Below are 17,112 nucleotides of genomic sequence, written 5' to 3'. Positions count from 1 at the left end.
ACCTATTGGAGTGTGCTTCAACACTTGATTGCAACTGTTAGAATGCAGACTTCCTATGATGACTGGAGCTGATATGAATGCTGGGGATGGCAGAGTGATGTCTGCAGGCTTAAACTTTAGGGTTGAAACAATGCCAGTGGAAGAGTATTAGGTGCTCCAGGCAAATTTTAAATTTCTAGTCCTGTAGGCAACCCTCAATGTAAAACTAATCAATTATGATTGCCCCCCATATCACCTCATCAAAGCAGTCCTTAAAGAACCATAATTGTGCATCATAAATCCATTATTAAATCTTGTATGTATAACTGTTTACCTAGGAAATTGTGCTATTTGAAAATGGCCCACTCTTCCTATGTTGATATGGCTGTCGGAGCTTATTGTGTTGTTTTGGCTGCTTTTTGTTTTCTGTTGGGGGTTTTTTTTTGGGGGGGTTGTTTTGTTTTGGTTTTTTTGCTACTTCGCTGTCATCCTAGATGACTGTCTGTCTGATCTGCTTACTAGTTAAGCCAGCCCCCTTGTCTGAAATAACTGGTTCTAGCTAACTGGCTATTTGCATTGGTTTTCTGAGAGAAATAAGCATTCTGGTGGCAGATAGGAGTACATATGCAGTTTTTAAGTGCCCTTTTCCTCTTCCTCTAGAAATGAATAGTAGCTAATGTTTGATTTGTTAGGAAATACCTTTCTCGTGGAGTGGAAAATGGCAACCAGAGAACTGTGGTTTATTCCTATTATTTTATACAAAGCAAATGTATTTAAAAATTGCTGAATATATTTATCAGTGAAAGGATAACTAAGGAGTAAAGATTTTATTTAATGAATACAAGACTACAAAGACAAGCAATAGTCTCCTTTCAAGTTGAGTTCAGTTATGTTAAGAGTGCCCATAAATTTGGTGAGAGGATAATCCTTGACAGTGTGAGATAGTTTTAAATCTTTCTCAAGCTGCAGGAGTGATTCACTGAAAATCCCTTTGGCAGTGAAATTTTGCAGTACATGGCCAGGGATCTGTTCTATATCTATTCAGCAGGGTTCATTCAATGAATTTTTCTGTTTCCATTCTTTGTTCTAAAGCAGTGATTTTCATTGCAATGCCCGTGAGCCAGTGGAGCCCTCTGAGACCTCTGTGGTGGCCCGCAGAGCCTATACAGTATATCATCTCCCCTACCCCCCCCCCCCCCACCTCCCCACGGTTGGAATCCGGAATGTTTTGTTTCCAACACTGCAGTCCTCTCTTCAGGCCGTGGGCAGCATGAATGAAGTAAACACACTGCCTTTGGCGGTCCTGGAAGCTTTTCCTCTGCTACAGCTTCCTGTCCCCACAGTAGGAAGCTGTAGCCGAGGGAAAGCTTCCAGGGCTGTCGAAGGCAACGTGTTTACTTCATTCATGCTGCCTGTGGCCCGAAGAGTGCATTACTGCAGTGCTGGAAACAAAAAGTTTTGGATCCCGATTGGAGAACGGGGGAAGGAAAAGGGAAGAAGATATCAGACCTCTGTGGCAAGAAAGATGGGGAGGAAAGCAGAAGGGCAGAGAGAGGGTGCAGATGGTGTACATGGATGGAGAGGAGTGGAAGGGCAAAGAGGGAGGTGATGGTGTACATGGATGGGAGAGGAGGAGAAGATGTGGAAAAGTAGTCAGATTGAGTTGGAAGCAGAAAAATAGAAGAAAGTTGATGTTAAGTTAATGCCAAAGATGGATGTAGGGCAGAAAGTGAAGGAGAGAAAAACAGCAAATGGAAAAGCAGGTCCTGGAAACAGTTAAGAGCACAGACAGAAGGAAGTGCAGCCAGAGCCTGGGAAAAGATAATTAAAATAATAAAATCATCAGATGATAAAGGTAGGAAAAATGGTTTTATTTTCAATTCAGTGATTGAAATGTCAGTTTTGAGAATTTACATCTGCTGTCTATATTTTCACTGTTCAGGAAGAAATGCGTTTCTCTCTTTCTCTGGTAGTGTACTGCTTGCAGAGTCTGGCATCATGGGTTTCAATTGTGTATTGTAGGACTTTTAGTATTTGCATAGAGTTCATTGACCAAAACAAGGTGTTCTGGTAGGAATGAATGTCGAGAAGCACAAATGGTATCATGGCCCCAATTAGGAAGATATTTGTCGGCTCTCCTTAGGCTCTTTTGGACCCAAAATGGCCCTCACTTTAAAATTAGTGAAGACAACTACGTTAAGCATGTATGCAGAATTTAAAAAAAAGGCCCTAAAATGAGGGTCTGTTTATGTTCAAGTCCATCCAGTGGATAACTTTTATCCTTCCTTTGCAATGATAGCACTATTTTTTTTCCACTATACCCATTCCTTCTGATGACTGGCACTGGTGTACCACCCCACGATTGCTGATGCTGCTCTTCTGAACTACCATCACCCCCTGATAACCTTTGCTTCTCTCCTGCACTCCATTCAACTCCTCCGATGACTGTGCTACCCCACCCCTTGATGACTGCCATTACTATCCTTCACGCCCTGGCACTGATCCTTACCATTTTGGAACTATACTATGACTACTACTACTATTTATTATTTCTATAGCGCTGAAAGGTGTATGCAGTGCTGTACATTTTAACATACAATAGACAGTCCCTGCTCAGACTAATTTAGACAGGACATTTCAGGGTTGGGGAGGTTATAGTGGGTATGGGTATCTGACAGCAGCAGGGTTGGGGATATTATAGTGGGTATAGGTATCTGATAGCAGTGAGGGGGAGTTAAGAGTTGAAAACAGTTTCAAAAAAGTGGGCCTTTAGCTTGGATTTGAACACTGCTAGGGACGGAGCACGATGCATTGATTCAGGCAACTTGTTCTAGGCATTTGGCACCGCAAGAAAGAAGGAACAGAGTCTGGAGTTGGCAGTGGAAGAGAAGGGTACAGATAAGAGGGGCTTGCCCAATGAACAGAGTTCATAGGGGGGAGATAAATGAAGAGAGATATTGGGGGCTTCAGAGCATAGATGTGCTAGCAGCTGCGATTCATCTCAGTAGTTGGAACTATGTATTCAGCTGTTTAAAATCTTAAAGACAGGCAGCACATAAATCCCCCGAGGAAGATCTGTTTCAGATTGAAACACCCACAACTCTGAGAGAGGGCGTCGGGAGTTCATATACTAGATTCAGTGCTGATTGTGGCTAGTTCCACTACAAGATAAGTGTTGCCTTCCTCACTATTATGGTGACATTTAAGAAAAATCAATGTTTTGGTAAAAATAAATTCTATATGAGAGATTAGTGTTTTAAATAAATAAAAAAATATAGTGGGAGGAATGAGCATACATGATTAAATAATTAATCACAGGATGTGGACCTGGAATGGTATTTGATCATAGGAGGTACTATCATCTGAGCTCCTAAACTTGGATATGCTCATCTCCCTTAGTAATATTTGGTGTTTAAAAAAGAGAGATAAATATTCAAAATAGAGTAGAACTAAAATTGTTTAATAAAACTACTAAGAAACCAAAAATAATTTGGATAATATTTAAAATTTTTTTTCAAAATAATGAATTTATGATATGGTTGTAATCATCCCTATGACCCTCTTTCTTTTCTAGAAGCCCTAATGTTAGAGGCAGACTTGGATTTAGAGGCACTCAATGAATTTTTGGCACTCAATGATCACAGAGATGTGGTTCAGTGATTCCCATGGATGGGACACAAACATACTGGGCTATAATCTTTTTAGGAAGGACAGAGATGGTCAAAAGGATGGAGGAGTAACCGTCTATGTAAAGACTAATATTCAAATGACTGAAATGCCTGGGGAAAAGAAGTAGCGATATTGATAATGTTGAAAAGAGAAAATGGAACTTCTATCTGTGTGGGTGTTGTCTACAGACTTCCATCTCAAGCTCAGCAAATTGTTAAAAGATCAGGGGTGCCCAAAACGTCGATCGCGATCTACCGGTCGATTGTAAAGGCAACGCCGGTAGATTTCAGAGCCAGTGTTCTCCCTAGCATTCCCCCAGTCACTTTCTCACCTTTAAAGTACTGTAATTACAACAGCCTGCAGAGCAAATGTAGCAGGCTGCCATCAGCCTATGTAGCAAGTTCCCTCTGCTGCGGTCCCGCCCCCGATGTCAGAAGAGGTGCGGGACTGCGGCAGAGGGAACGTGCTACAGAAGCCGACGGCAGCCTGCTATGTTCTGTAATTAACTTTCTACTGTGGTAGGCCCACAGGGAAGAATGGAGGTGAGAACTGACCTGACAGTCACTGTATGCAGAGAAGCAGCAGAGGCAAGGCCCCGCATGTCAGAGTAAAATTGTGCCCGTTGAGCATAGTTTTGGTTCTACCCTGCTCATAGGTGCACTGAAATGATGATAATTGTACAAATATTTCAGATAAAATCTTGTTTTAATAAAATTCAACAGACAATCCTGTTTCAAGGCATTCATTTGTACAATGGAGGAACATTACAAATCAGAGAGTGTAAAACAATACAAGGTCAAACTTAAGGAAAAACGAAGAGCTTATTACTCCAAACTAATCGGCACAGAAACCATAGACACAAAGAAACTCTTCCAACTAGTAAAAAATCTCACCAACACTAAGCCATTCCTAGCCACTCAAGGAATCTTCCCTCCCACAGCCACCCAACTAGCAGACTACTTCAAAAACAAGATCACCACAATCAGAACCTCCTTCAACAACTCATCAACCCACCTCGACGATATTATAATAAACCCTACAATAGATGACGCCACTACAGCTGACAGGTACTGGACCAACTTCCCAGTAGTACAATGGTCGGATTGAACCGACTCTACAAAAAATATAGTCAAGCGTCATGCGACCTGAGCAATTGCCCCTCAAATCTGCTAACAAATGCCTCCCCAAAATTTAGAGCTAGCCTCATGCAATGGATTCAAACTACACTCACGGAAGGTCAATTCCCACAAGACCAAGGAGAAATCATAATCACCCCAATACTGAAAGACCACAAAGGCCCAATAGATACCCCTTCCAACTACAGACCCATTGCCTCAATTCCATTATATGATAAACTAATAGAAGGTCTGGTTGCACAATACCTCTCCAATTACCTTGAAGACCACAACCTACTCCACCCCACACAATCAGGATTCAGATCCAACCAAAGTACAGAGACACTGCTAGTTTCCCTACTAGATATAGCCCGGCAGCACCTTAGCAAAGGAAGAAGGATGCTGATAATTCAACTCAACCTCTCTGCCGCATTTGACCTGGTTGACCACACCATACTTCTTCAGATATTAGAAGCAATAGGGATCTCAGGCGGGGTATACAATTGGTTCCAAGGATTCCTCAAAACAAGAACATACAGAGTAACAACTTCTATCGTATCAAGCAGCCTTATGGGGCAAAGACTTAGAAAAACTAATTACTCACACAAATGACTATGAAGAATTTAGAAAACACCTAAAAACGTACCTGTTCTCGAAACACCTAGGTAACGAACCAGGACAATAGCCCCCTTCGCAATATCATTCCCAAAACTGAATTTGTAAACTGTTAACCCCCAATCACAAACTATGAATACCCCATTCAATTTATGAAATTTTTCCAATTCTTTGTAAGCCGCATGGCACTTCAAGGCCCTGCAGCATACGAACTGTTGTTATTATCATTAATGTTCCCATTATCAGAAGTACACTGCTATACTCTGTAATTCGCTGTATGTACAGTTTCTCTTTATTGTAAACCGCCTAGAAGTCGCAAGATTGTTGGCGGTATATAAGAATAAAGTTATTATTATTATTATTATTATAAAAACAAAAGATTTTATATCGGACCCCTGGACCAACCCTTGCGGAGTACCTCAAGGGTCACCACTGTCACCAATGCTCTTCAACCTCTTCATATCCTCCCTTGGTACCATTCTAGACAACCTAAAAGTAACTTCATTCAGCTACGCAGATGACATAACCATACTCCTCCACTTCGACTCACAAGACCCCACTACAACAGACAACTTGGAAAAAACACTAGAAGCAGTGGAAAAATGGATGATAGACCATAAACTGAAGCTCAACCCAGACAAAACAAAATTTCTACTGCTTGAAATGGACAAAACCCCTTCTATAATCGAACTAGAAATAAATGCCACCAAATATCCCATACAGCCCGTTCTCAAACTCCTAGGAGTAACAATAGATAGATGCTGCACCCTTCAGGTTCAAATCAACAAAACCACACAAAAAGCATTTTTTACCATGCGCAACCTAACTAAAATAAAATTCTTCGACAAAGAACAATATAGACTAATCCCTAGTCCTAAGTCTAATGGACTACTGCAATATCCTCTACCTACCTTGCCCCACCTACTTAATAAAACAATTACAGACTGTACAGAACACAGCCCTCGGACTGATCTATTCTCTTGGAAAATTTGATCACATCACCAACGCCTACCTAGATTCATACTGGCTTCCTATACAAGCCCGCATTCAATTCAAACTATACTACCTATTATTCAAAGCATTAAACGGAACGGCACCCACTCACCTAACAACCGCCTAAACCGGAACCTCTCATCCAGACAAAGGAGAACCCAGTCCCCATTCTCCTACCCCCTTCAAAGGAACTAAGCGCAAAAAGATGTATGACCACCTACTAGCAACACAGGCAGCAAAATTGGACCCCCTCCATCTCCAACCTGCTGACAGCAACAACTGACCTCAAAACTTTCTGAAAATAAATCAAAACCCTACTATTCAAAAAATTCATCCAGATATCCTAACCCCCCTTTCCATTCCCCCTTGCTATTCTCCCCTCTCCCTCGCCCTACCTGTAATATCCCCCTAAGACTCAACAATGTAACCAGCAACTTTCTCGAAAATTTCAAGCTCCTTCTGACGTTCTCCTCCTTTTTCCACTTATCTTGTAACCTCTCCTCAAAATTGAATTATGTAACCAGCCCCATTAATTGTCATCTTCTTCCTGGAAATGTCCAGTTATCTTTTGATGTAATCCGCTTAGAACTGCAAGGTACAGGCAGAATAGAAGTCAGTAATGTAAATGTAACTTCCCTGACATAACGCCCTCAAAATTCTGTTCTGCTAGGTTTACTTAAAGATACCTAATACATGACGACATTTTACTGCCTGCATCTAATTGGTCATGAATACTTGATACCATATAAGGCGCTTGTATGCATATTGGGGGAGTGTCCGTCCCCCTTACACACAGATTCTTAAAAGTTACATTTTAATACTAGCTTATCTAATAAAGAAAAGGTCCAGAAGAAAACAGGAAAAAGTATTACAATATAATATACTTACAGAGGAAAAATTATCCATTCACACAGCTTTAAATCATTTCTCTTTAAAAGTCAAACTATTGCTCCCATGTTACTGAGTCATTTTAGAGCATGCACTGAAAATCCCGTGTCTCAGTGAAAGAAAAGGGGAGTGGCCAATCCACTCCCACAAACCCTACATTTTCCTATATGCATCCTCCAGTACAATTGTTAGAGGTAATTATATTTCAATCTGAACCTTTAAATATGAAAGTCCCTATGTTATTAGTTTACTAAAATTTAATTCATCATTTTGCATTTTGTATATCCAATTAGCATTTCTAACTTTACCCTGCAAAAAAGGAGAGGGAACCCCCCTCCCCTGGAATGTAATCTCTGTAGTAAGAAGAAAAGTCCATCTCTATAGCAACCAGGTCAAAAGCCAAACCTTATCTGTTATGCAGGTCTCTGGAGACTGGACACACATTGAAACAATGGAACTTCATAAAACTAAGCTACAGCCTGTGTGTATCTTCTCTGGTCTTCAACAGAGCTTATATATTAATTCTAGTGACATGAGAGAAGGCCTACTCCTGTTTCCAGTGACCTCAGCACAAAACACATATTTAGGTCAATATATTATCTCCTGTTTGTTTTATCTGGTTTGTGTTCTGGCTTCTCCAATTGTAATTTTATCTAGCCATTTAAACCCTTCTCCTTTGCCCTTGGATAGGTCCTTATCTTATAGACAAACCCTAACTAGTAAATCTAGAGCAATGAGAGGAAAATATAATGGCTATTTTATTTTTCATGCTTGCCCATTCTACCACATAGCTGTCCATTTTTAATAGGCTGCCACGCCCAGGTTCAAAAGAACCTCATCACTGTCATGAGGACCCCGGTGGGAGGGGGATTGCCTTAGAGACGCTTTGCTTAAGCCCTCCCTCCCAAGTCAGTGCTGACATCGGGGAAGACGTCCGGTCGGCTATGTGTGCTACGGCAGGGCAGGTAGGAAAAAAAAGACGAGCCTTGCGGCTCGAGTTGTATCAAACCCCGCAGGATCCCCGCGATTCTAGGGGGCGTCCCTACGGGATCCCTGCGATTCTAGGGGGCATCCCCACGGGAGCCCCTTGATCCGAAGGGGGAACCCACGCCGTCCCCGTTCCCATGCAGCTCTCTCATGCGGAATCAGAAAGCAGTAGAGAGATAGTGGATACCCTTTGAGGAGCTCTGCTCAGATAAATGGCGATGAAACTGTTGAGGGAAAATGTGATACTGGATCTGGTGCTCACAAATGGAGAAACATAGAAACATAGAAGATGACGGCAGAAAAGGGCTATAGCCCATCTAGTCTGCCCACTTTAACAATCCCACCCCCTGAATTTACCCCCCTAGAGATACCACATGTGTATCCCCTCTACATTTTTTTACCCCCCTAGAGATCCCACATGTGTATCCCATTTCCTTTTAAAATCCGGCACGCTGCTGGCCTGAATCACCTGAAGCAGAAGTTCATTCCAACGATTGACCACCCTTTCGGTGAAGAAGAACTTCCTGGTGTCGCCATGAAATTTCCCGCCCCTGATTTTCAGCGGATGTCCTCTTGTGGCCGAGGGACCTTTAAAAAAGAAGATATCATCCTCCACCTCAATACGGCCGGTGATATATTTAAACGTCTCTATCATGTCTCCTCTCTCTCTCCGTTCTTCGAGTGAGTATAGCTGCAATTTATTCAGCCTTCCCTCATACGGGAGGTCTTTGAGTCCCGAGACCATCCTGGTGGCCATTCTCTGAACCGACTCAACTCTCAGTACATCTTTTTGGTAATGTGGCCTCCAGAATTGTACACAATATTCCAGATGAGGCCTCACCATGGATCTGTACAACGGCATAATAACTTCGCGCTTCCGGCTGATAAAGCTTCTTCGGATACAACCCATCATTTGTCTTGCCTTTGAAGAAGCCTTCTCCACTTGATTGGCAGTCTTCATGTCTTCGCTAATGATCACCCCCAAATCACGTTCCGCCTTGGTCCTAACTAAGGTTTCACCATTAAGTGTATAAGTTTTGCATGGATTCCTGCTGCCGAGGTGCATGACCTTACATTTTCTGGCGTTAAAGTTTAGCTGCCAAGTTGAGGACCAGTGTTCCAATAGAAGTAGGTCCTGCGTCATACTATCTGGTAAAGTGTTCTTACTTACAATGTTGCATAGTTTGGCGTCATCGGCAAATAATGTGATTTTACCCTGAAGCCCCTGAGTCAGATCTCCCACAAATATGTTGAAGAGAATCGGGCCCAAGACCGAGCCCTGCGGCACTCCACTGATCACCTCTGACATTTTGGAAGGGGCACCATTCACCACCACTCTCTGAAGTCTACCGTTTAGCCAATCACTGACCCATGTAGTTAATGTCTCTCCCAGTCCCATTGATTTCATCTTGTTCAATAGTCTGCGGTGCGGGACGCTATCAAAAGCTTTACTAAAGTCCAAGTAAACGACGTCTAGGGACTCACCCACATCCAGTTTCCTTGTTATCCAGTCAAAGAAACTAATTAGATTGGATTGGCAGGACCTGCCCTTGGTAAATCCATGTTGGCGCGGATCCCTTAGATTCTTCTCGTCCAGGATCGTATCTAATTTATGCTTAATTAGCGTTTCCATGAGTTTACTCACTATGGATGTGAGACTCACTGGTCTGTAATTCTCAGCCTCCGTCCTGCAGCCCTTTTTGTGGAGTGGGATTACATTGGCTGTTTTCCAGTCCAAGGGGACTCTTCCCGCCCTCAAGTGTCTTTAATGTCCAAGAAAGTGCCCACCTGGGCAGTAGTGATCATCAAATGTTTTTGTTTGATATAACAACTAAAGCGAAAGGCAGCCATATAAAAATCAAAGTCCTGGATTTCAAACATGTGGACTTCAGTAAATTGGAGGAATATCTGAAGAAAGAGCTAATAAGATAGGAGAACATAAGGGAAGTGGAAAAACAGTGGTCCAAGCTTAAAGGAGCAATAAAAATGGAATTGCAAGACTGAAAGACTTTATGAACTATTTGGAGAATGATCATGAAAAAAGCAAATGTGCTAAACAAATACTTCTGTTCTGTATTCAAGGAGGAAAAATCCTAGAGAAGGACCCCGATTGGCAGGCAAAATTACAAGTGAGAATGGACTGGATACCGTGCCGTTCATGGAAGAAAGTGTTTATGAACAACATAAAAAATTAAAGGTGGACAAAGTCATGAGACTGGATGGGATCCATTCCAGGATATTGAGGGAGCTCAGAGAGGTTCTGGTGATTCCACTTAAAGATCTGTTCCATAAATCCCTGGAGACAGGAGTGGTTCTGTGGGATTGGAGAAGAGCGGATGTGGTTCCTCTTCACAAAAGTGGGCAAAGAGATAAAGTGGGAAATTACGAGATGGTAAACCTCACATTGGTTATTGGAAAAATAATGGAAGCGTTGCTGAAGGGAGAAGATAGTGAAATTCCTAGAATCAAATGGGTTACAAGATCTGGGATAACAGGGCTTTACTAGAAGTAAATCGTGCCAAACAAATCTGATTGAATTCTTTGACTGGGTGACCAGAGAAATAGATCGAAGAAATGCGCTAGATATAATTTACTTAGATTTCAGCAAAACCTTTGACACGGTTCTTCATATGAGTATTGAACAAACTTGACCAGCTGAAATTAGGACCCCTTAGTAGTAAACTGGATGAGAAACTGATTGATGGACAGACATCAGAGGGTGGTGGTTAATGGAATTTGCTCAGAGGAAGGAAAGGTGAGTAGTGGAGTGCCTCAAGGATCGATGCTGGGGCTGATTCTGTTCAATATGTTTGTGAGCGATATTGCCGAAGAGTTAGAAGAAAAGGTTTGCCTTTTTGCAGATGATACCAAGATTGGTAACACAGTGGACACCCCGGAAGGAGTGGAAAATATGAAAAAAGATCTGTAAAAGTTGGAAAAATTGTCTATCTGGTAACTAAAATTCAATGCAAAGAAGTGCAGAGTGATGCATTTAGGGAGCAGAAATACGAAGGAGATGTATGTGCTGGGAGGCGAGCAGCTGATATGCATGGATGGGGAGAGGGACCTTGGGGTGATGGTGTCTGAGGATCTGAAGGCACCAAAGCAGTGTGACAAGGCAGTGGCTGTAGCCAGGAGGATGCTAGGCTGTATATAGAGAAGTGTGACCAGCAGAAGAAAGGAGGTATTGATGCCCCTGTACAGGTCATTGGTGAGGCCCCACTTGGAGTATTGTGTTCAGTTTTGGAGGCCATATCTGGCCAAGGATATCAATATAACAAAATGACCTCAATTTAAGCACACACACAAAAAAGATACAAAACTGTTGCTTAAAGGGACACAGGTGGAGGATAGAAGAAACTCACAGAATAGCCATACATAAATATATATATTTTTAATTTTAATATGGGGTCCTTAGTGTGAGGTAGTAAGCTCCAAGGAGCAGATTGCAAGGCACCTGCTCAACTGCTTAAAGCCAAAGGCAGAAACCCCCTGGGTTCCTACTGCCAGCCATCATAGGCACCCTGAATATGTGCTAATAAGTGACCTTAAAGGTTCAATAAGTGATTAAATAAGCTAGATACTAAAAAGACAATGAAAAAGTTTCTTCCCCCAGCCTGTGAGCCAATGGAAAAAAACACAATTAATTTGTTCAAGAAGCAGTAAATTTATTATTTAACAGAAAATGCTGGAACGCTGCCCAATTAATCAATCAATTATATATTCCACTCTTGATGCAAGCACCGTGTTTCTTGGGCTATAAGTTAAATGAACAATGTCTGTGCAGATGTCCAACCAAGCATAGTTTCAAGGCTGAGAAGCCCCTTCCTCAGGAACTGACAAACTACATCTTCAAGAAAAAAAGCCAAAATGCCATTGATCCTAAGGCTGCAGGGGGGGAGGAGTCAAATGGGGGCGCGGGAACTTTAAGCTCTGACAGGCTGAATGCTGACAGGAAGTCAGCTGGGCCAAAACTGACATTATTTTAAACTAGAAAAATCAATTAGAAAAACGGCATCAAAGCTATATTGATGTTTGAAAAAGACGTAATAATAAAAAATAACAAAAATGAAAATAAATAAAACAAAAAGGGGGAGAAAAAAGGCAAACAACGGAATTCACAGAGACATATCAGATGATAGAATTCCATTCAATAAGGTCATTTAGACCACGAGGTTTGACCACACTGAGTTAAAAAATCCAGAATTGCTCCCGAAGCTGTATGTGAACAAGTCTGTTCCCCCTATATTTCACAGGAGTGTTCAATAATGAACCAACGGAGATCCCAAAATCCATGTTGTTTGTCCACGTAATGTTTAACCATGGGGGCAGTAAGAGTGTTGGTATTAAATCTGCTTTAATGTTCGGCCAATCTTACTTTTACCTGGCATGTAAGGCCCATATATAACAATTGACATGGACATACAATCCCATATATGACCCAATCCAATTTGCAATACAGCCTTCGAATCAGCAGTGTTTTTGGCTTTTTCTTGGAGCTGTAGTTTGTCAGTCCCTGAGGAAGAGGATTTTCATCCTTGAAACAGGGCTTGGTTGGACGTTTGCATGGATATTGTTCATTTAACTTACAGCCCGAGGAACACAGTGCCCATATCAAGAGTGGAATATCCAATTGACTGATTAATTGGGCAGCGGTTCCAGCATCTTCAGTTAAGTAATAATTTACTGCTTATTGAACAAATTCATCTTGCCGATTGTGTTTTTTCCATTGGCTCACAGGGTGGGAGCAGAGAAACTCTTTTTCATTGCCTTTTTAGTTTCTAGCTTATTTAATCACTTATTAGCACACATTTTGGGTGCCTTTGATGGTGTGCGGCAGGAATCCAGGGGGTTTCTGTCTTAGGCTTTAAGCAGTTGAGCAGGTGCCTTGCAATCTGCTCCTTGGAGCTTACTAAATCACATTGAAGACCCCGTATTAAAATTTTTTTAAATATATATTTAAGTGTGGTTATTCTTTGAGTTTCTTCTGCCCTTCACCTGTGTCCCTTTAAGCAACAGTTTTGTATCTTTTTTTTTTCAAGGATATAAATAGGGTAGGAAGAAAAGGAGGGGGAGTAGTGTTGTAGGGTCATGAAATGGTTAACTGTTGTTTAAAATATTGCTCTGGCCTACATAGCTGAAAACAGTGTATAATCTATTGACTGCATCTGCCTAAAATGTATGTCCCTACCTTACCACATTGTAAGCTGAATAGATAAGAGTTTGAGCCATGATGTACCCTGCCCTTCTGTACATTTAACTGTAAGAGTTAGATAGGTGTCCTGCTAGTGACCTGCTAGTGTGAGCTTAGAACCAATGAGTGTTAAGAAAAGTAACACGTGAAAAGCTTTTTCTAGAATTCAGTTGTATAGCCAGAAAAATGAATAAATATCTCTGTAACTTCCTGGTTTCGGCACTTCTGAGCCAGCTTGGAGCTCAGGGGTCCAGCATGCATGCTGTGAATAAAACTTGTACTTTCTTCACGCCTCTGACTTTGTGTGTCCAAGTGACCTTTCAGTGTTATATGTTAAAGATCATATTAAAGCCACACAATTGCAGGATCTGCAGGGCAAGGAAGAGGCACTGTAGGTCAATTTGGAAAGAGCGAATGGTAAATATTTACATTAGTGTGATAATACAGGCCTCCTTTACAGACAGAAGAACTGTAATAGACAACATGGGAGCCGAAGCAGAGTCTTTAAGCTCTCCCTGATGATAACCTTGGAGTCTATTTGGAAGGTTTTAAGAGATCTAAATTCTGTGGTTAAGTCGTCATCTGCGGAGGTAACCTCTTTACTTACAAAAGTAGATAATCTGACTAAGCCTTTTTCGCCGGTCCCCCGCGCCAAGGAGAGGAGCGTGGGAGCCCTGCTCCGCCCCCCTCCCGATCCAGCAGGAGACACCAGCCTTTAAAAACAGCCGCACCAGCAGCGTGTAGCCTTTTTCGCCGGTCCCCCGCACCGAGGAGAGGAGCGTGGGAGCCCTGCTCCGCCCCCCTCCTGATCCAGCAGAAGACACCAGCCTTTAAAAACAGCCGCACCAGCAACGTGTGGCCTTTTTTGCCGGTCCCCCGCGCCGAGGAAAGGAGCGTGGGAGCCCTGCTCCGCCCCCCTCCCGATCCAGCAGAAGACACCAGCCTTTAAAAACAGCCGCACCAGCAGCGTGTGGCCTTTTTCGCCGGTCCCCCGCGCCAAGGAGAGGAGCGTGGGAGCCCTGCTCCGCCCCCCTCCCGATCCCGCAGGAGACACCAGCCTTTAAAAACAGCCGCACCAGCAGCGTGTGGCCTTTTTCGCCGGTCCCCCGCGCCGAGGAGAGGAGCGTGGGAGCCCTGCTCCACCCCCCTCCCGATCCAGCAGGAGACACCAGCCTTTAAAAACAGTCGCACCAATGGCGTGCCTTTGCAGAAGCGCCTGTGCGGAAGCGCCGCCTCTTCATTCGCCGCCCTACACCGCAGATCCAGACCCAGCTGACCAACCAGATAAGTATCCCTATATCTCACAAATAATCTATGTGATCTTCCAACCCACAAGCAAGACATTGCCAGACAACTACTGTACAGCCGGACAAGCAATGCACAGCCTGACAAGGCCTACATAACTTGACTAGTATTGTATAGCCGGTCAATTACTGTATAACCAGAACCTGTATAACCTGTACAACCTGAACCTGTCTAACAGCACGTCAAGCCTTGCATAGCTAGACAGACCTGTTAGCCAGACAGACCTACGTGGCTATCAAGCCAGGTATTTCCAGACAAGCATTGGGTTTTTTTCCTGTCACCCTCCCACTCCCTAATCTCACCCGCCTCCCCCTATATCCCCCCTCACCCCCTGACCTCCTCCTCATATTCAAGATAACCCCCTCTAAAGATCGGAGCCATGGCTCTACCAATCTCCCATCAATGCGCACTGTTGCTCCTACTATACCTCATCTGCATCAGAACTTGTACAGCCAACCCTCGATATCCAACACCAATACCAATTCACTACACCTCACACCGTGAGGCTAAGCCCAAGTTCCCACCATTCCCACCATACAAACCACACGACCACCCAAAGCTAGGTCCACTTCCAACAACTCTTCCCTCCCCCCACACTCCCTCCAAGCTCCGCACTATTAAACAGCGGTCACTAAAAAAACTAGCCTACTCCCACTACCTTCCAAACGAAGTCACCACCCATCAGAACCTACGAGGCTACTACCTCAACATAAGATCGATGAGGAACAAATCCATCTTGATCAAGGATTGGCTGAACGAAATTAACCCAGACCTTCTGCTACTCACTGAAACTTGGCTACTATCAGACAGCGACATCATTATCAAAGATTGTCTCCCCCCAGGCTTCAAGATTATAACTCTAGCTAGAACCTGGGGAAGGGGAGGAGGATTAGCAATAATCTACAGAGACCACCTAAATTGCGCTGTTCTTAACTCTGAATCTTCGCCCAACTTAGAGATATTATCAGTATCGCTAACCTCAAAAACCCTAACAGACTCCCTAACAACTATTCTGTTCTATGTCCCACCAAAAAAATGGAACCTAGCCAAGGAGGACTTCACGGAATTCTTGATAACCAACTCTCTAGCAAGCCCATACAACTTACTATGTGGTGATATCAACATTCACCTAGAGCGGGGGTCGGCAACCCGCGGCTCCAGAGCCGCATGCGGCTCTTTTCCACCTTTGCTGCGGCTCCGGTAGTGTGTCACGCAGGCATGCAGCTTACAAGTCCGGCGTTGCAGCGGGAAATAGCCATGCTGAGCAGTGAGCTCAGCACATACACAGATGAAAGCCTTGCTTGCTGATTGGTCCGGCGGCCCCGCCCCGCCGTTCCGCCGGACCAATCAGCAAGCAAGGTTTTCATCTGTGTAGTGCTGAGGTCACTGCTCAGCATGGCTATTTCCCGCCGCGACGCTGGACTTGTAAGTGCACGCCTGAAAAAGAAATCATCCTGGCCGGGGTCGGTGTCATGCTCCGGAGATCTACAGCCTTCCTATCTCCATCTCCCTTCTACCTGCTTCCGGCCACATCCCCTGCTCCGCGGCTCTCTTCGGCAACTCAGCAGCAGCGATCGACAAAAGCTTCTGACGTCGGGGCCTACCCTCTGCGAGTCCCGCTTGTTTCAACTTCCTTTTTCCACAAAGGCGGGACTCGTAGAGGGAAGGCCTCGATGTCGGCAGCTTGTCTTGATCACCGCTGCTGACGAGTTGCTGAAGAGAGCCGCGGAGCAGGGGGGTGTTGCCAGGTGCAGGTAGAAGGGAGAGGGCCAGATGCAGGACTCGTGGGTGAGGGAGGAGAAGAGAGAGAGAAAGAGAGAGGGGAGGGAAACAAAAGGAAGTGCTGGGCCGGAGTGGAGGGAGGGTGGAAAGATTCTAGCTACAGGGTGCAGTAACAAAGGAAAAGGGGGGAAAGCTGAAAATGGAGATAGTGACACAAAGAAGAGAAAGAGTAAGCAGGACCTACTGAATAAGGATAGAGATACAGAGGGAACATGAAGAGGAGGTGAAATAGAGACATATAAGTAATACTGAAAAAGTGTGTGTGTGGGGGGGAGATAAAGACATTGAAAGGGCAAATGGTGAACATGGGGTAAAGACAAGGACAGAGACAAATGAAGATTCTGAAAAAATGGTGAGATAGGGATATAGGTGAGATGGACACAAAGAAGGGTGATGCTGGAAAATAGGTGGAATGGTAATTCTGACAGACACAGAAGGCAAATGCTGGATCAAGGAGAGATGGGGCTCAGGCTGGATGGAATGAGGAGAAATGCCTTGTTGGCCCGGAACTTCCTCTCTTACGTCAGAATTGACGTCAGGGAGCGGAATGCTGGTCAGCGCAACACTTCTGCAGGGAAAGCTTGG

The 17,112-nt window shown here is 43.7% G+C and overlaps 1 protein-coding gene across 4 annotated transcripts in view; it reads left to right on the top strand.

Moving 5' to 3' along the window:
- QKI (QKI, KH domain containing RNA binding) overlaps positions 1-17,112 on the top strand; it is a 547,679-nt gene that overhangs the window by 108,779 nt on the left and 421,788 nt on the right. The gene's annotated exons all lie outside the window — the stretch shown is intronic.

The sequence above is a fragment of the Geotrypetes seraphini genome, chromosome 3 (genome assembly GCF_902459505.1).
Source record: "Geotrypetes seraphini chromosome 3, aGeoSer1.1, whole genome shotgun sequence".
Classification (NCBI taxonomy): domain Eukaryota; kingdom Metazoa; phylum Chordata; class Amphibia; order Gymnophiona; family Dermophiidae; genus Geotrypetes; species Geotrypetes seraphini.
This window is presented reverse-complemented; position numbering and strand designations above follow the sequence as displayed.